Source organism: Sceloporus occidentalis, unplaced genomic scaffold (genome assembly GCF_023333645.1).
Source record: "Sceloporus occidentalis isolate IW3139 unplaced genomic scaffold, rSceOcc1.0.p SCAF_284, whole genome shotgun sequence".
NCBI lineage: Eukaryota > Metazoa > Chordata > Lepidosauria > Squamata > Phrynosomatidae > Sceloporus > Sceloporus occidentalis.
This window is the reverse complement of record NW_028317264.1, coordinates 534496-555806: the sequence shown is the minus strand read 5'-3', so window position 1 is coordinate 555806 and position 21311 is coordinate 534496. Positions and strand designations below refer to the sequence as shown.

Below are 21311 nucleotides of genomic sequence, written 5' to 3'. Positions count from 1 at the left end.
CGAGGGCTGACAACTTAATTCCACATTCTGATCCCCGGTGGGACGGAGCGCAGAGCCCATTATCAGGATCCCGGAGTGATATTGTAGCACAGGCGCTAAAGGGAAGGCAATGTTTGAAGGCACGTGCCCTGCTGGGGCAGGGAGGTCTTGCTCTGTTGGCGATGAAGGTTCTCCTGCACCACCAGCTTTCATTTAACTTTCGCTCCTGAATATCCTTCACAAGTTAAGTCTGCAAAGAAAGAAGAGGGCGGCAGAACGTGGATTAGAACAAGATGCCCTGTACGTATTAGCGGTAACCCCCCCACACTTTGACTACTATTAAAGGAGACCTTCCTGAAGCCTACTGACCAAGCAGTGGGATGACCTGAGCACCTGAGCACCTAGGCCTCTTCACGGGAAGGTCCACCCTTTTCCATAATTTTAATAACGCCTAATGTTGAATCGGCATTACCTTGTCCAGTGGCACTGCCTGGGGATTCTGCATCATATCACCCTGACCAAAGGCCCTGCTTTTGTGGAAGGATGGAGTCTGCAGGTGGTGGGACATTCTGAGATAAGAAGAAAACAGATTTACCCGCTATTAAAAAGTCCAGTCCAAACTTGGCCCTTATACCAGCCAGGTTTTCTATATTTCTATACTGCACACATACTTGGAGAAACCTATTTTGGGTAAATTAAAAATTCCCCACAACCCTCATATAGAGAGCGATCAACACAACAAGAGAGGGTAGGAGAACTATTTTAACTTTACTGAAAGTACCGAGTATCTATCATGGAATCCCAAGACACTCCAGGGAGCAGAACCCTATAAAAGTATTATAACCTTAACTGTAATAATCTTTTTTTTTTTACCCATAATAGCAGCCTACGCTAGTAATACGGACTTTTGGTACATATATACATCGTCCCGCTGCTACATACTCACTCTTGGGGTCTGTACGTGTCTGGAAACGATGGCATGCCCCCACTTTGCTCCATCATTACAGCTTGGAAATGGCCCCTGCCGTGTTCTGGAAGCTGGTAGCCGGACCGTAGCGGAGCGTGGCCATTGGGCTGTCCAGGAGCCGAGTGGTGTGGAGGGCGCAGAGGAGAATGCTGGTAGCCGTGAGGTTGGTAGTGTTGCTGGGGTGGGTAAGGCTGCTGTGACATCATATTTCCGTGCGGACGGAAATTGGGATTCCCCCACATTTGAGGGCTCCCATACGCAAAACTCCCGCTCTGTCTCTTATGGCTGTCCAGATCCAGGAACTGTTTGGGGCTCTCGGTTCTGTCCGAGGCTCCTTCTGACTCCTCATCGGTCTGTGACCTGCTTTCACCCGGAACGGCCTTGGGTTCACCCTCTAGCAGCGGGGACATGAGGATACTTCTCAGCTCCGCAATTCCTTGGACTCCAAGTGCGCCTGTGTAGCCGCCCCTCTGTGGAGGAGGCTGGTGCACATTACCCTGCCAACGGGGGTATTCCTGGGGGTAGTAGGGAGGTCGCTGGTAACTCTGGTAGGAATGCTGCATTGGCTGCGGATACCCAGAAGGTGCCCCTTGGTGCTGGTACCTAGGATAAATACCATGGGGGGATTGCGGGTGCCCATTTCCAAATCTTTGAGGAGGAAATCCTAGTGGATGGGGCCCTGGAGGCCTCTCTCCACCTGGGTGATGCTGCATACCATACGCTGGTTTGGGGGTGCCACCTGCCACCAAGGAGCTGTAGTGGCCCCTGGTCTCTGGGCCTGCTGCAATTGGCTGTGGGTGTAGCATCTCTGGTGGAGGCACAGACCGAGACTCTGATTTTAATGTACTTTCCATGGACTCCTTCAATTGAGCCCCTTCTGCTTTCCCTTCCGGCCCAGCTCTGCCATCGACACCATTCGCGGGGCCAACGAAAGATGCTGGATCACTGTTTGCTCCGGCGCCCGCGCACCACGATGGCTTCTCGCCCTCTTGGAAAACACCAGGTGCTGAATGGTCAGATTGTTGAGGTGGGTCCTGCGGGGAGCAGGGTTTTTGGTTTTCCCCATTAACTTGCTGAGGATGAGGCGATGGTAGGACTGGGGTCGGTGACGAGGCCGCCGGAGATGATGAAGGAGCTGAAGATGCAACGTTACCATCTAAGTCTCTATCTTTTTCTTCCGACGACGCAGCGGTTGCTTGTACACCTGATCCATTGTTTTGTTCGCACTGTCTATTGGCAAGGTGTGGCGTTGGCGCAACAGGTTTCTCCTCTGGTGCATAGGGCATGGCAGCGTTGGGTATCTCTGTGGAGGGACAGGGCACAGAAGCTCCGGGCTTCTCCACGGGTGGGTACGGGACAGTAAGACCAGGCTCCACAGTGAGCGGGTAAGACATGGGCGCGACAGGTCTCTCCGATGGCGAGTAAGGCATGGGTGTGCTTGGCTTCGATGTGGGTGGGTAGGCACTTAGTTTTTCTGCAGTTGGGTAAGGCGTTTGGGGATTGGGATTGTCCGTAGGTGGGTAGGCCATGGGTGCGTTGTGGTTCTCCAAATGTTTGTATTGTTGGGGGGGCTGGATGGGAGGGATAGCCTGAGCTTGGAGGGCACGCAAGGGAAGAAAGTCTCTGCATAGCCATCATTTCTGGACTGTCCATCATAGAATTTCCCGGACAGCCGAAGGCGAGCCTACCGTTATAGTTGGGTCCAGTTGGTCTAACCATACGAGGGTCCACAGGGGGTGGGAAGGGGTGAGTTCCTGTCCTTTGACCCGGGCCATGAGGGTTGTTGGGATTCCATGCAGCAGGTGGGGGGCCATATCTATAGGGAGGATAGACGTGGCCGGGAGGGGGTACTCTAGTATTTGGGATAGGGGGTGGTGCCTGTGGCATGTATCCCATTGGATATGGCGCTTGGGGTTGCATATTGCCTTCCTGCAAAGCAGCTCTGGTCCTGGGAGACACAGGACCATTGTGGGGTCCTTGGGAAGCTCTATAATCCATCGGAGTGTTGCCCGGCAGTCTAGGGACGCACACGTCGGCCATACGAGGGACAGCCTGCAATGAGAGAGTTTGCATAGTTTTAAAAAGTCTAGTTGATTAAAGTTGCTCAGCCCTAAATCACTTGGGACAAATTCCTTGTCAGCTCCTCAGAGGTAGGGTTACCTGCACGCCGTAGGTCTGCGTTTGGAGAATAGGATCCCCAGGACGCGGCTCGGGAAATCTTAAGGGTCTGTACCCTAAGCCGGTGTCGGAGCCTCTCAGGGGGGCGTGCATGCTGGAGGCCGAAGGCTGAAAAAAAATATAAATAATGTTAATTCTACGCAAATGACTATTTTGATTCAATCATGTATCAATGTGTCATTTAGCTGCCCGATATCCCCGATATAACTGACCATGCCTCCAGGGTGAAGCGACTGCCTTGGCATGCCTCCATACTGCAGAGGGTGAGGATACGGCTGCCCTTTGTTCAAGTTCAACATGCGCGGACCCAGATTATCGTCGTTATCTGTCCGCCTAGGAGAAGGCGGCTGGTGTCTCCCCCCGTCGGGGGACTGCTTCTTCTTGCCGCCTTCTTCTCTGCTCTTCCTCCAGCCCCTCGCCTTAGAGCGGCTTGCCTGGCTGCGTCTCTTCTGGGGTTTTTCCTTGTTGTCGGCCCGAATCCAAGTCTCTCCATCCGAATCGGCGTCGTCCTCGGGGAGGTGCTTCAGCAGAGCTTTGTTAAAGCAGCGCTCTACGTTTTCGGCCATGCGGGTGTATTCTGCAAGAAAAATGCCGGAATTACAAAAAAAATCAGAGCCACGGCCCCCCCCCCAAAAAAAATCCACTCCATAGAGGCTAATGGGATGCTCCTAGAGGGAGGGTCTATCATACACTTAAACACCGTTTAAATTCCCCCCCTCCCAGCAAAATAAAGTATTTTTAAGAATTTGCATTAAAAATGTAAAAGGGAGAAATCATTAAATTTTTCATTTTACAACATTTTTAATGGAAGACGAAATTTTAACCTAATCTGTGCCGGTGTATTTTAAAGTGGATTGTTGTTTTTTTAAATAATTTTATCATTCGCCGACTGGCCGTGGCGCTCCTCTCGGGACGTACCGCTGTCCTGCCCGTTGTATCTGGCACAGTTCTTGAATATCGTTTTCACGTCGTTGACGAACTGTTCCTTGGTGAGGTAGTACCCCGAGCAAAGTCTCTGCTCCACCCTGGAGAGGTCCATCGGGCACTGGGGAGAAAGTTTAAAAAGTTACCCCAAGTGATGAAAAAAAGAACCCAAAAAGTGTCTTCAAGCAAAAAAAAAAATAAATAAATCCTACAAATGGTAACTTTCCTACAAAAAAAAAGCAATTAAAATATTCAAAATAAAGGGGATTTAATAAAAGGGGGATTTTGGTCATCACGAGGTCATAAGGCGGGGGAGAATTCTCCTCTTACCGTGATTATGTTGTAATAATCCGGGGCGTACGACTCATCCACAGGTTCCAGGAACGGCCACGAATCCTTGTGGGCTTTCACGGCGTCCAGGACTGCGAATGAAGCAGCAAAGACTCAATATTTCCCCAAAGCGGACAGCAGGGGGCGGCGTTGAGGCAAGGGAGAAAATTGGGTTTTTTGTAGCTTGAATTGGTCAACGAGATGTATTGTTGAAATTATGTCAGCACATGGGGGGGGGGGGGGAGTTGCTAGCGAGAGGTCACTTACCTTTGTACATAGCCGTGTAATGATCGTCCAGCTCAAAGCTAATAAGTGGAGGAGGAAGCAGGGGAAAATCAAGAAAAATGGATGAGGGGGGGAGAGCGGGAGAGGAACGGGGAGGAAAAAGAAAAACGAGAGCGTGATTAGGGCTGCACACCCGATACCGTAAGACCCTTAAACCATCCCTTTAAAGACACCCTTTATTCACTGTTCAGATTTTAACCAGTATTCACTTTATAGTTATCAATGCGCCAACGCATTCCACGCTAGTCATTTGCTTTATTTAGATTTAAAGCCCTAATTTTATCCGAATATAAAAGTTATATTACCAGATAGCATTTAGATATAGTTTAGATTTTACTTCCCCACGCCGGACACTTACAGGTCCCTGTTCTTGTAGTCCATTTGGACGGGGGAGCTGGGCTCCAGGTGGGTCAGCTCCGGGGGCAGATCTTTTCCCTGCGACAAAAGCCAGGGCGCGTTCCTCTCTTAGTTTCCTCCGGCGCGCACGCTCTGCAATGAGGCAGCACAGAGGGTTAACCCCTTATTGGATTTCCAAAGGAGTATCAAAGATAATAAAAAAATAAAAAAGTAACATGATATAAATATATATTCGAGGCAATAAAGTAAAACATTCATAGAGCCAACTGCTTTACATTTTATCGACTTATGTTATTTTTACCAGATATCTACCATTTTCTAGCGTTTCATGTATCCATGGAGACAAAGTATCACGGGATGACCCTGCTGTTCCGCATTAGATGGTGGTTCTAATATAAATGATTTGTTTTATCGGTTGGGTGACTTGAACCGTCCGTTAAATATTTTTTTCTATAGACCATCGGACACGTGCTTGGATATTGGGTCCGTGTCAGGTGACCCTAACAGTGTTACTTTAACCCCCCCCCCCCCCCATAGATTGTCCCACCAACCACCACTGTGGCCAAACAAATGTGGCTTTATTGAAATGCCTTAGGACCCCCCGAGTATGGTAAGGATGTTCATCGAGGTGTCCATGTTTAGGCAGATAGTTGGGATTTTATATTTGGGGCACTCAGACATGGTGAAAGCAGGACGATGACATCACGGTGTGATTCTCCATCAGGGTATGAAGACAGAGGACCTGTCCACACTTACCTTCCACGGACTTCACCTTCTCCTCCAGGGCTCTCTTCCTCTCCTCTTTCTGAAGGAGCTCCTGCTCCTTCCTCTGAACCACCAGCAGCAGCTGCCTCTCCTCTTCTTGTTCCTCTAAACTTCTGTCTGATTTCTGCCCCTGGAGAGGACACAGTGGCAGAATTTTAAGTTCCACTCCGAAAAAGCCAGAGTCCCCCCCCCGTCTCACGGATGTGCCTACTTTTTACCAGCAGGAGGCGTTCTAACACCACATCGCGCCATGACTTAAGAAATTGGACAGCACCCCACGAGAAGCTCCTCACCTGTCTGGAAGTCCTGTGGCCTCCACGGTCAGCTAGACTCTTGGACGCAAACTGAACCTGTTCTTCCTGGATCCTCATCTCCTAAAAACAAGAACCAAACAGCAAAAGGTTTATTATTTTTTATTTATTTTTTTATTATAAATTTTCTCCAATTCGAGTAAAACAAGGCAAAGGCGTCTTCTCACCTTCTGAGAGATCATGTTGCAGATCTCGGGCAGGAATTCCTCGCTTAGAATCTTGTACAGGTGACGTTCTTTCGGAGACGACTTTTCCCTGAAGCTTTCGGTGACCTTCGTCCATTCCTCCTCCGTCTGGCACAGGAGGGACCACGAGCCCTGACCAGGAGACGAGGCTGAGGGGGGCCAAAGACCAAAGCAACAGACGTTTAGAATCCATTTTTACAACTTGAACCACATCAGCTGTACCATGTGATGTAAGATTTGATGTCATAACGATGCAATCCGACATACGCCAGGGAGTATGATGACTGAGTGGTCCCTTTAAATTATCATTTACCCCCCTCCTATGCATTTGTCTCTTTCCCAACTCAAAGGCTTCAAGCCAACAGTGGAACAAAAAAAAACAACAAGCCAGAGAGGTGCAGCTCTGGAGCTGCAGCTTCTCCTCAAGGTAAGTGAATGGTTGATTGCTGGTGAAGCTGCATGGGTATCCAGAACGGGAAATTAGAACTTTAACGGCTGGAAGTCTAGCAGACCGACGCATATTGAAGACGGTCACATTTAGGAAGGGGTCGGTTATTACCATTGTTGCTCGGTGGTTCTTCCAGAGCCGGCTGAACGACCTCTACCTTCTTCTCGCTGCAAGAGATCACACAATGAATGAAACGCCATAAATCACGCTGACCGGACACGCTCCAACACAAACATATTCCGTCAGGAAATTAGAACACTTAACACGTTACTCGTTTCTAAAAAACGTTACTGCACCAAAAAGCACTTTGAAGGTCCGGGGAGAGCAGCGGTAATATGATACACAGAACACATGCCAGGTAAAAGATACAAACAGAAGCAAAAAAAAAAAAAAGGTTAATTAGAAGAAACGGCCTGAAATCCCAACGGCCCAAACGAAATAGAGGTTTCCTTGGAGAATTAATGAGTTATGGTGTAAGCTTGAAGGAAAAAAAAGACAAAAACAAAAAAAACAGTAAAAATAAAATATTTATTTTTATTTTTTCATATATATTATATATTTTTACTATTTTTTATTACATAAAAAAATATTTTTTATATAATAAAAAAAAAAAAATATATATATATATATATATATATATATACACACACACATACATATACACACACACACGAAAAAAATAATAGTAAAAATAATAAAATTATATAATTAAAAAAAATTATAACAAAAAAAATATATAGTATTATAATAATGGTACCTGGCTGGCACTTCCTCCACCAATTTCTTTTTTTTGGGTGGACGCCCCCTTTTTCTTACAGGTGTTTCTGCGATTTTGGCTGCTCTGAAATAAGGAAATTCATTTAATAAGCTACGAGCGGCGAGCGATATAGAGAAAAATTAAACAGATTCCTCGATACGCTGTAAGAGTTTTAACTCCCATCCGGGCCAGAATGGGGATGTCAAAGCTGCCCTGTCACTTTAAGGCCAGCAGCCTTAGCAGACTCCCGGCAGAGGTGGCAGAGGCTAATACAGTGAGGAAATGTAAACATGCATGGGATAGACATACGGCTCCTGAATCTAAGACGAGGCCAACGACTGATTTAGGTTTCAGCCTTTATAGCAGGAAAAATGTGCGACTAGGCAGTGCATGATGGGAGTTGTAGTCTCCCATGATTTATTTCTGTCCGATCTTGCCGGGTTGGGGGGGGGGGGGGGTAGCACTTACTCTTGCAGGGCTCGCTGCCTCTTTTCCCAGGAAGGCTCCTCTTTGTACAGTCGGGTCCCATAGAAATACCAATAAAGATTCCCGACGGAGTCTTCACCCAGGGGCTCCACGCGCAGGCTGTCCGCGTCCAGGCCCTGAGGAGGCGACAGGCCAGAAGCATATGACGCAACGAGTCCCAATATCCAGTGTGCAAAAATAACTCGGTTTCACTATAAATGCCGATTCGGAAAGCTAGTTGCAATTCCCCAGGCTGTGTGAGGGCAGTAGATAAGGGGAACAGTCTCCCAGCAGAAGCGGTAGAGGTTAATACAGCGAGGGGATTTAAAAATGCGTGGAAAAGACATATGGCTCCTGAATCTTGCCAGGCGCACCTACCTTGAGCAGGTCAAACACATCATCCGCATCCAGCCGATAGTCACAAAGTCGATGCAGAATCTCGAGCCGCGTGCTCAGCGGCAGCGCGTGGAAGCTGGTGCCCTTCAGGGGGTTGGCTTTGCCTTCCTCCAACTCCCAGCGGTAGCTGATGATGTCCTCCAAGTAAACCTGGAACGTCTGGGACCTTGGATTAAAAATAAAAAGGTGAGAGGTGAGAGGTGTGAGATGACACAGAATACGCTTAATAAACTAAAAGGATGTGATGAGCGAGACTTATTGAAGGTGGTAGATAAGCGGAACAGCCTTCCAGTAGACGTGGTAGAGGCTAATATAGCGAGCCCCACTAAAGAATGCAGTATACTTTAGAAGTAAAAGAAAAAAGCTGCCGTGTAAGCGTGTGTGCGCGCGTTTTACAGGGCGATACAAACCCTGAATTCCCTTTAAACCCCATCCGCGCACGCTATCACCACGTAACCCTCCCCGTTAACGTAACGCGGCCCGCGGTACTTACGTGATGTCCCGTCGCTGGTAACAGCCCTGGAGCAGACTGGCCAACAGCTCGCTGAGAAACTCCACGTCATCTCGGTACAAGGCGTCCTCCAACTCCTGCGCGGAACGGGAAGAGCCGATTAGCAAACGCGGCAAGAGTTATTTGGAATAAAACATAATAAATCGGGTCAAAGAGGAATCTCGCTGTATCCAGGAAACGACATACAAAAGGCATGTGCGGTACGACATATATGTACGCGATCATCATCACAAGTTACGTGTTATGACGATAACAAGAAGTCAGTGACATCAGACGTCAACGATGGGTTAAAACGCTGGAAACCCATCGGGGGTCATGTATATAATGGCGATTCTGGTGGAATCACCATAGCAACCAATGAAATGGTCCAAGCAGCAGCCCAACATTCATCCGGTTGCTATGACGAGAACGCCGCGTTTTACGAGTCCTGTTGAGGAACTTCTCGGTAGAACTTTGACGAGCGACGATTTTTAAGGTGAAACGAAAAAAATATAAAAATGGCAGAAAATGATGGATTTTTTCCAAAAAGGTTTTGTGCCCAGAATGAAATCGGCAACATGGACATTCGCTCATGGCGATGATAACCCATATACCGAAGTGCCACTAATATACAAACGCTATACCGATAACCAGGGTCATGCTCGGTGCGCCTCTAACACATTTTGGGCCAATTTCAGCAGATTTTGGTACGGAGGGTGTATAATTTAAGTGAGGTTCGGAGAACTAGAGGACATCTTTTGGTTAAAGTGATCGGGGGTGACGCGCCCGTTGCTAACAGCCAACCCAGGAAGGAAGGGGTTAAGTGCATGCAAATTCCCAGACGCCAGACAAGTCGCATGGGTGAACGCTTTCATCGAGCAGGTATGATCACACGGGATAACGCGGGGGGGGGGGGGAAATGGGATCTGGTTTGATGAGCAGTAAAAGCAGGTGTCGGAAGGGGGTGAGTTATTACGCCTCGCTGCCGTCTTATTACCCTCCGAAGCACCACATCTCCCTGTAACAGTATCTCCTGGGTACGGCCCTCTTGGCCCCCACATACACACCTTGGCTCCCGGGTCTGATTTAACACGAAAAGATCATACAAAAAGGGGAAACCTAATCATTTTCTTTAAAAATTAGATTACAGTTTTCAAAAAAAAAATGTTTTTGCCCCATAATATAAAGTTTTTAGGCAGCCGCATATCAGCCGCTTGTATGATTCTCGCTCTGTTATCTGACCCCCGATCTACTAAACACCCCGACTCCTTATCATACTGCCTGCTGTGGGAATTGACAGAATGGCTCAGTCTAAATCACACAGCCACTCTGACTAATGAAAGTCTATGGAGGAACAGACTTCATTATCATCGCCATAAAGCGTCAGCTCAGTGTGGTGTCTGAGTAGGAAAGTCACCCAAAATATCACATGCCTGACAGCAACGGCGGCTCCAGATCTGCAAATTGGTTTATTGGTGTTTATATTACTGTACACAGCGTCGGGGGGCTTATATTACTGTATATAGTGCCGGGGGAGCTTACAATCTAAAGATGAGCAAATGCATGGTATCTGTATCTTCACAGCGCGCCGCTCTCTCTCTTTCCGGCATACAAAGTGTTAAATATCCCAGCTGTCATTGCAGCTATTCAGAGTTTTACTTCTGCGGCTGTGACTTTGGACAGACAGGGTGGCAGCAGGGGAGGAAGGAGGCAGCGCGAGGGTCCCACTCCCATTATGCATGCACATGCAGCCCCCCCGAAGCCCATCGCGCAGCAAAATTAAACAAACACGCCATGAAAGGCAGGCCGATAAAAGAAAAGCCCCTTTAACACCAGCCGTGGGCCCTGTGGAGCTCTGGAGACGGCTCAGGCAGCCCTGCGGAGAGAGAGACACAAAGGGAGCGTCGACAAGGGACGGAGGTCTCCCTCCTCCCCCTCTATCCTTCATGTTAACCTAGAGAAAAAAAAGGGGGCTCACACCAAAACGTACACGGGGGGAGAGGGGCACACGGATGGATGAGGGTCCCCCGACACTGCTGCAGGAACAACGCGGGGTCCGACATCATTAAAAAGTCAAAGAAAAATGTACATTACACAAGAATTTTAGAGTGCCTACAAGACTGACACTCGGAATTCTGAGATGCTCAGCTGTAACTTCTAGCAGGAAAAAGCTTGTTTGGTTATCGGCCCCTTATAACGGATAATGATCGATAATCATTTTAGATCCCGCGTACAGTGCCGAGCACATCTGTTTGCTTTAACGCGTTGCAGGAAATAGAGATGGGGCAGATCTTTAGAGATAGGGGCTGTCGAAAAAGGGGGCAATGTCTTAACCTCAAGCGGGTCGGGTGGCGCACCTGTTTGGAGATAACACGATATGCCCTCACCTGGGCTTCAAAGATCCCCGGCCTCCAGAGGCCACAGATACACCGCAGAAAGGGTTAAACCTACCTTCGTTAGGGCACCCAACACATCTGCTTTCCATGTAACCTACGTACTCTTTCATGCGCAGATACGCTAATTTTTACCCCATTTACAAACATATACCTTAATGTTTAGTAAATATATATCTATATATTTTTTTTTTTAATTTTTAACAGCACAAAAAAAAGATAAAATAAACAAATAAATAAATAAACCTCTAATAAACCTCTGTAGGCTGCTGTAAAGCTGCACAGTTGCTGTCAGAACTTGGTCGGGTTCTTGGTATTACATTAACGGGCTATAAAATGATATATATAACATACACACATATATATATATATAGATAGATTTAAGTTTAGCGCCTCTTTAAGGAGGAAGAACCACGACCTTAGGTTAGGCTGCCCAAGAAGAGACTGACCAGATGTGCTCCTGAATACCGGGAGCCTACCGGCCAGATGTGGTCACCAAGGCCCTTAACCTGAACGAAATGCCCCCGGAGGTCCTGGGGTATCTGATCATTAACCTGACAGCATTCAAACACCCCCCCCCCCCCCCCAGCAGCAATCTTCAGAATGTCACGTGACACCAAGATTAGAAAAAAATACAACTCTCACCACTGTGGACCAAAAACATGGTCTTCTCATCACTCACACCTCCGCCGAACGCCTTAAATATCACGTGGGGACATTAAACTTTGAGAGTAACGTTACATTTGTTCATAGAACCCGAAGGTCATTCTAAATTAATTGTTGCAATTCTCAGAAAAGAAGTTGCGTCTACTTTAAAGCTGTGATAAGACAGTCGCGGGGTGATGACATCAGCAAGTGTCCCGGCCAATCAATGGAGAAAGTGAGGTTTCCCTCACTGCTACTACAGGAGAGAGGGGTCGTTTCGGCTCCTAATCTGGTTACGATCCCCTCCTTTGATCTTAGTAAATATTGGATCTCTGGCTGCAGGTCGGCGACCGACTGGCTTCCAAACCCGACGTTTGTTTTCTAAAATATTTTGGGGGCATTAAAGAAAAAATGGCTACTTTTAGTGATTTCTGACGATCAATTTCCCCAATTAAATTGTTTACAACCATTTAAAGGGACCACATCTCAAAGCACGTGATCCGTGGGACCACCAGTCAGTCCGTTGGAATAAGGGGGTCTAAATGGGACCCCCATTGATTTCAATGAAGATCTTTTCTAATACCAGCAAAAAAAAACATTCCATTTTTTTTTATACTAATTTCATCCCCGTCAACCCCCGACCATTGCATGGGGGGGGGGGGGGGGGATAAAATGCTGGCTGTTACTATCCCTTTAAGAGCCAAGAGAAACATTTTAAGCATCCCAGCGCCCCCGGGGTCTCCTAAACCCGCATTATCACAAATTACACTCAGAAACACATTCTTGTTTGCAAACACCGGCACCGTCTCACACCTTGGGGCTTCGCTTTAAGTTAAAAACACAAGAAACGAGCGCATTTGCATTTCAAAAACACGTTTAATAAAAGTCACAACAATGCCCATGGTTGAGGCGGGAGCCGCGGAATCGGTTCACTGACATGTAAATGAGAGCCTATTGTGGCATCATTAATAGTCACAGCCACCCATGTACACCAAAAGGAGGAGAAATGTTAGAACAAGAGGCCGTGATCTAAAGCTAGAGGGTCAGAGGCTTGGATGGAATGTTCTGAAGTTTTACTTTACTGAGAGGGTGGTAGACAAGTGGAACAGCCTCCCAGTAGAAGTGGTAGAGGGTAATACAGTGAGGGGATTTAAACATGCATGGGGTAGGCATATGGCTCCTGAATCTAAGACGAGACCAACGACTGATTAAGGTTTGAGTGCTGGAGTGGCTGTCTGTGTGTGTAAGTGTACGGTGTATGTGTTTGTACCTAAATTACTCAAAATCCTATTTTTTTTTTTTAGTGAATTGGAGATCTAGGTCTATCAGTCAATCCAGCGAGGCATCCTGCCACCTTAGGGGTTGTTGAGTCCTAAGCTCTAAAGGCTCCCCATGATGCACACGTGGGTATTATGAAGACGGCTGAGACGACATCCGCTCCTGATGACTTCTCCATTTAGGAAACGCTCTTATATAGATTGTAAGCTCCCAAGAGCAGAACTCCCTAAATTATTGGTAATCTTGTGTCGCCCCTTATTCTAACAATGCTACGGAATCCGCTAGCCGCTATATAAGTTAAATGTAATATCGGGGGCCAATGGTTTCATTCACGTGCAATCATGTGTCAATGCCGGGGAAGGTCACCTGGCACGCTAACTGGGGCTAGCTGATCCTGTGGGTGGGGCTAGCCCCCCACAAGGGCCAGGGTTAGTTGTATGTTTGTGTGTGTGTGTGACATGGCTAAGGCCAGGCGGTATTAAGTAGCCGGGGAAGTGAATGTGGGGGAAGGTGACCCGGAGACTCCGGGGACAAACCCTCAGAGCTCCCAGGTAGGCCATCAGATCCAACACAAGAGACGTCTGTGGGGACCGGAGCCCTTAACATGGCTTGCGGAGGCTGTCGGCGTGGACACCAGCGGAACAAGGGTTAAAACTCTGCATAATGACTCCTAACAGAGCATTAAAGGGCCCATGGAGAAGTCTGGGGGCCGCTATCATACTCGTGAACATCATACAATGTTTAAAAGCACCTAGAACAAAAATGACTCAATATACCTTAAAAAATGCTTCCATTGTGTAATATTTACACACTATACAGCATTTAAAATATGACATCATAGCCGCTTCGCCTATTTCCCATTTTCTGCACCCGTCATAAAACAATGATTCATTAGCCGTTAAAATAAGCAGCCAATCAGAAGGGGAACGGAAATGTTACAAAGATTCCGAAAATATTGACATAACGTATTTCCTTATTATGTATCAGATAGCGTTTTATTTATTTATTTATTTTAGTGGGGGGGGGGGCAAAAAACTAAATAAATAAAAACATGCAACAAAATAAAAATAAAGGCAAAAAGTTTTCGTGTTATCCAGGAGCCATCACGTTGGGGATCTGTATGGGACCATGTGCCGCTCCCCCCCCCCACGGGCCCTGGCACTTACACCGCACCATGCTGAGGTCCTGCTGAACTTTTGACCTCCTCGCAGCACTTTTTCCCCACACGGCCTACAGTTAACCCCTTCCGTGCCGACAGCAAGAATCGTGGGCAATTTTTGTAGCAGTTTCCCTATCAAGTTTTCTTCAAGAATAAGCTTATTTAAAAAAAAAAAAAAACAAAAAAAAAAAAACCACTATCATGAATCATAGGTTTATATAGCGGCATCACGCTCCGCATCGCTGTACAATAGGCAAACAGGACGTAACAGAAGATATGGACCAAGAAGCTTACAATCTAAAATCAATCAATGGCTTCCACGCAATTAAATCGAATGGACAGATCGGATTATCCAGATCTACTAATTTAATGATGAAAACATTTAAAGGTCCTCCTCCAAGTACTGCAACAACCCCCCCCACCCTGATACAGAAAGGGTTAAATCCCATACACACTATATGGATGCCATGGGTAGGGGGGGGGGGCAAGTTGGTCAAATGCCAGCAAGGGTAGTTTGAAAAAAGTAGGGCTGTATATCACCACCAAATTGCCTGGGGATGGGGGGGGGGGGGTTGTAGAGAAAGAGGGCAGAGAAACAACACCTGCACCTCCCATAACCCCCCCCCCACATCAGGATATGTCCCGATTATTGCCCCCACAACCCGCGCAAAAATGGGAACGAAGCCAAGGCTGCCTGATGCCCCACATTTACAACCATGTGCGCCTTTTAAGTTGCTGCTACAAACACACATTCATACATACACATTCACACGCACATTCACACGCACCATGTGCACTTCTTTTAAGGCAATACGCTGCCTATAATAAGATGAGATTGTAAACTCATGCGCACGGGGAGGGGGGCCTATAAACCTAATGTATCCCTTCGTCTTTATCAGTTATAGTTCTGCCACCCTCTTTGAACGCACAGACTGTGAGAAGCGCTGTAGCTGCTACATAAAACATAATTAAACTAATTAAAATAAGAAAAAACAAACAAAGTTTGCAATTCCTAATCTCCCCAGCCCCAAAAAACTCTTTATCGGCCTCAGAAAAGCAGGAGGTTCTGGAAAGTATCAATTAACGATACAGTCAAGAGTTTGATTCCATTGATCTGTCTGTTAATTCATTCACACATTCCACCCATCATTCTTATCCTTATCAGAGGCGCCTGTGATAAGAAGTTTTACTCTTGATAGGAAATGTCTCAATTACGAGATTAGTGATTATATTAACCAATTACAACAAAAATTACAGACCTAAAAAAAAAAAAAAAGGTACAAAACACTCTGAAATATTTACCGAAACAAATCGATTTATTTAGAATGAGGACAGTTTCTACGCGACTCCCTGCGCCAACGGTCAGCTTTTTGGGTCATACAGCATTTAGCGAGCCACAAACACACACCATATTACCTTACTGAGAGGGTGGTAGATAAGCGGAACAGCCTCCCAGCAGACGTGGTAGAGGCTAATAAAATGAGGGGATTTACGCATGAATCGGGCAATTTGGCTTCAAAATCGAAACCAAAATGTCGATAACGTGTTGGAAAATATATTATAAATAAAAAGTGCCGATAATAAACGCACTGGGTATTTGCCCCACCCCCACCCCGCTGATGCGTGATTTACCCCCCTAGAGGTGCGCCTCATCTTAGAATCGTTCACCCAATTCCCCTGTGGTTTAATAGCTACAAACGAAGCACAGATGCAACCAAGAGTAATGGCTTCCTCCGCGCATGCATGTTGCAGCTTCCCACGGAGAGAGATAAACCCCCCCCCCAAGAGCCACCAGCCCCCAATCTTTGGATAGTTTACTCTTTCTGTGCCATAGGGGAGCACGGCAGCTGCCCCCCACACACCCCACTGGCAGGCGATGCCGTACCCCGGTGAGCGATGGGCTCTTTAAATGCCCCGGCCTGTTTTGCACGCTCTGTTTGTTACACGGGGCCAACAGGGAGGTACCCAGGTGCAGGATGCTGAGCGCACACCGAGGAGCGGCAGCTGGAGGGCTGATTACAGGGCCGAGGAGGGACTTGGAAAGCAGCCGCAGACCCTGCGAATCCTCTCACCGACACGCGGACCCCAGAGGAGCTGCGCTGCCGAAACGTTAACTCCGTCGCTGCCAGCAGATAAGACAGAGGCTGGAACCGCCTCCCGGCAGAGGTGGTAGAGGCTAATACAGCGAGGGAACTTAAACGCGCATGCTATAGGCATACGGCTCCTGAATCTAAGACGAGGCCGACGACTGATTAAGGTCTGAGTCTTTATAACGGGGGGGCCGAATGGGGGCCGGCAAATTCTATGATTCCGAAACAGATGCCCGAGGTCATGTGTAACCAGTCCAAAGTACACTTAGATAGCCCCAAACATCTGCCCGGTGTGGCCCCTGGCTACGTCACCAAAGGGGGTGGGAGAGGGGGGGGGGCGGTGGGAGGTTTTACTTCAAACGAATGGGAAAAAGAGAAAAACAAAATTCCCATTCGGATCATAACACGGCGCCACGTGCTTCAGGTCACCGAGCTGCTGCCCGAGGGGCTATCAGGACACAACACAGATTAACCACTTGGCTGCCAGAGGGGCAACGAGACAAGAAACCAATTCCAGTTCTTCCGAGAATTTTTCTTTTAACCCTTTAAGCGCCAACGGCACGGGACGTGGAGAGTCTCTGAAACCAACAACTTTGACTTAAAAATCCAATTGAACGTTCCGATCGAACCCCACGAGCCGGGCTTTTAAATGAACAAAAAAAAAAAAAAGGACATTTCATCAAAAAGGTGCTTTAAGAGTTTTTTGGGGGTTTTTTTACATAGAACTTGGCATTCCGGCCGCTTCCAGGCTCTAGAACCTGTTTTGTTTTTGTTTTTTGCCTCCATCAGTGTTGGGGGAAAATTAATTTAAAATTTTAATTCAAAATTAAATATTCACGTCATCCATCTAATAATTAGATTAAAAAAAAACAGCGGGTCTTGGGCATCCCCGAGGACCATAATCGCCCAGAACCCACCAGCTGGACACCGGTAGAGTGTAGGTTCTAGATTGCTGCTGGCCCCATTTACCTCCGTTGTATAGAAGTGCCATAGATAGATACAACTCCCATCACGCTCAGACGGCTTTTAAGCTGGTAAACCATAGGAGCTTACAGCAGCCGCCGTGCATTACCCCGGGTTCATCTACCGGGGAACAGCCGGAACCAGTCAGTCCAGTCCGGGAGGGGCAAATCCAGCCATCCGGCACAGCAGGTCACCTGTCCAAGACGTGTGCACGTAGGAAATGCACCGTCAGGAGCACAGAAAGGATCCAGTCGTTAAGGAAATGCTTCCTTAAATCAGCAATGGTCCATTTATTTGAAATCAGTCGGGGGGCGGGTTAATGGGTTAATATTCTGCAAAACATGGCTGGGGACCTCTCTTTCTAAGCGATCTGACTTCGGACCTGAATTAACACTTCAAACGCTGACTCGCATTGTCCTGTGAAGTGACAAACTGCTACATTATTCACACCGCCATGCACTGCCCAGCACAATGCATACCCTAATCAGAAGGGGGGGGGGCAAAGGAACCCCCCCCAACAGCCTTCTGCATTTAACCCCTTGCCAGCCACTACGACTGCTTCCCTGCTGGACCTTTAACCCTTTAAAAGCCAGGGGAGCCTGCAGCCCTGGTGAAAAGAAGAATATGTACCCTTTGGAAACTTAGTCTGTAGGCATTTTTTTCTTTTCTTTTAAAAACCTAAAAATCTTTGATTTAACATATTGTAAAAACTAATCAATTATGTGTCTAGGGTTCCGGGCCTTAAGTGACACAAGAAGCTGGCCGAGTCTGACCACCAAGACCTCTGTCATCTATCAGTATGAGCTACTGTATGGAATCTGTATGGGATTACACCTGAAGAAGGGACTTCTGAGGACTCGAAACATACAAGCTGCCGGCAGATCAGACCCACTCGGCCCCATCTAGTCTGCCCGGTAGTCCTTGCTTGGGCTACCGTGCCCAGGACCAATATGGCAATATCCATTTTTGTCGTATGGGATCCATAGGCAACTACCCAACGCAGGGGGTCCGCACGATTCAAACATTGGCAGCGACGGATCGGATACATAACGGGCAACAGGCGAGCGCGCAGCTACACTAACTATATGCCTACGATCAGCCATGGGCCACAGCCATTCTATAAATAGCCCACCCTCAAGAGTGCATGGGCATGAAAGGGTTAGTCCAGATCTGCCTCCAGCACAACCCCCACTGTCACATTGTGCCCCTGCTAGCTGCATGCAGCCCCTGAAGTCCCAAGAACAAAACAAAAACAGGGGCTTCCCCAGCTCCAAAGACCCCCCCCCACCACCCTCTCCCCTCCACCAACTATCTCCAGGACCTACAACCAATCCTTTCTATTACATCCAGCAGATTGCATCCCAATAGACAGCCCAGGGAGGCAGAGGGGTATTTTCATTAACTCCTTCCTGACGCTTTTAACCCCAAAGAGCTTGACAGGACCACCGTTTAACCCTAACCATCCCCACACGAGTTTGTATTTATAACAGTTAAAGCCCCCCCAAGCAGCAGCTACCTCCTCCTGCATAGAGGCAATTGCCCACCCTTAATAAGCTGCAGCAGGACAACCTTTAACATTAACCATTGCTTTGCCGAGGGTGCAACTCTGTTACGGATCAGCCCAAAAAACATGCTTAAGTGGGCAAAAACTTCCAAACGCACCCAAAGTTTCTACGAAAGGCACATTTTAATTAACGTTTAATCAACCTGGGGCTGAAAGGGTGCATTGGACACATATAGCTTACGCTGAACCTTAATATAAAAAATATATATATATATATAATATAAAAATTATATAACAAAAAGATATAAAAATAAATTTAAATATATATATATACACACACAAATAAAATTATATAAAAATACAAAACTAAATTGAAAAAATACCAAAAATAAGTAAAATTAAAAACGCCCCCTTTTTTGTTTTTTATTGGATTTTCAGAGCATCTTGGTTAAATAGTAAATTTTGAAGTTTCTTCGCCAATACAATTTAGAATCATAAGGACTTTATAGAAAAAACATATAAAAATACTCTTCGTTTAGCTCATTCCATCAATACTCAAAAATATATATATATAATTTCTCTATTTGTGATGTTTTACGTTTTGGAGTTAAATTTCACTCCTTATTCCTAATCGCATGGTAAATAAATACGTGAGAAGTTCACACTTTTTTTGTTTTTTAGAGCAGGAGATGATGTTTTAATCATTTCAAGAAATCCCCAAATCTGTTGGCTGAGTTTAGAGGGAATTTAACACACTTTATAGTTATAAGGGGATAATCTGATTGGTCTACAGCTACAGGCATGTAAATGGTTAAAACAAAAAAAAACAAAAAAAACAACATATGTAGTGGTGCAGTACAAAAGAATACACTGAGCTGCTGGGCATCCAGAACAAACAATAATTCACTTCACCAAGGAGGCAGGGTATAGGTGCCAGGCTCCAACTACAACTCCCACTATCCTCAGCCCTGTTTATGGGCCACAGCAGCTGGTATAGGAGGGGTTGTTTATCCCTTACTCATGGGAGTACTGAACAATGGGGCAAACAAGGCAGGGGTAATCCAGACAAATAATGCCCCCCCCCCCATGAGAAAGGAAGCCCCTAAAACTTTCAGGATATTGGAGCCTTAAACTAAAACCCCCATCACTCTCAGCTAACTTCTACCCCCTGTGGGGGGCAAACAAACCGAATTCATGTGATTGGAGCACAAATAACACTACGCCTAGCCCCAAATCTGACACGCTAAGGGCAGGAAGCCGGTCACACGGTCACCCGCTCACCCTTTACCGATAATACCCCATCCGGGGCAGAAGCCCAAACTCGCCCCTTGCAGTTACCCCTCTTACCTCTATCTCGAAGTCGGGCAGCTGGAAAGCCGTGCGGAACAAGGAGCAGAAATGGGCAATGGCCGGGACCTGCCAACAGGAGCGGAGCTCCCCCAGGGCACCGTCCGGGGGCATCCCGAGGGCAGCACCCCAACACCGGTCACAGCGTACAATGTGAGCACCGGCCGGGGAGGGAGCAGATGGAGAGGGGGAGGGGCAGCAGGAGGCGGGGAGAGGGAGGGGCTTCAGCAACTCAACACCCCCTGAGGGGACCCTGCTGCCGCCTTTACCCCCAGGGGGGAGCAAGACTGCAACACTGAATGGGCAAACGTACCCTGCTGACTGGGAAAACATACCCCACTGAGTGGGCAAACATACCCCACTGAGTGGGCAAACATACCCCACTGTGACCTGCAGGAATGTTATGTAAGGAAGCTTTACTTTTTCTGAGAGGGTGGTAGATAAGTGAAATAGTCTCCCAGTAGAAGTGGTAGAGGCTAATACAGTGAGGGGATTTAAACATGCATGGGGTAGGCATATGGCTCCTGAATATTGAAGATCCCAAAATACCCCCCATACTATACCTTTAAATGGTTAACTGACACCTAATCTATAGTGTGAAGATCAAGGGAATGATCTCACACCCCTGCCGTGACATCACCGCCCCCCCCCATGCTTTAAGGATACAGAGGGTGACTCACAATCAGGTTCTCACCGGCTCATTAACACTTTAATCTCCGTGACATTGAGTTACCCTACGGGACAGAACACGGTGATACACCAACATCTTGAAAACAGGGAAGCGGAAAGGGGCGTGGGGATTTTTGTTCAAAAAGAGGGACTGGCTCTCATAAACTTGAGCTACTTGGCTGGTATGGTCTTTCCACCTAGGTGCTGATGTTGCGCAGCCAGTTCTAGGAAGCGACCTGGTCCGGCCCCGCTCCGGGCAGAATTCTGACTTCACCCAAATACTTTCACCCCACCCTGGAGAAGAAGGAATGCGCTCCAAAGAATAACCCTTTCATACCCACTCTAAGGCTTCAGGGAACTCTCAGGGTTTCTGCCCCAGTCTCGGGGTAAATGGGGCCGATTCTCGGGGTCACGTGGCGTGAGGCT

General features: G+C 47.3%; 1 pseudogene; it reads right to left on the bottom strand.

The window, feature by feature from the left end:
- Positions 1 to 921: 921 nt before the first annotated feature.
- On the bottom strand, positions 922 to 20330 carry LOC149275480 (chromatin remodeling regulator CECR2-like; annotated as a pseudogene).
- Between the last annotated feature and the right edge of the window lie 981 nt (positions 20331 to 21311).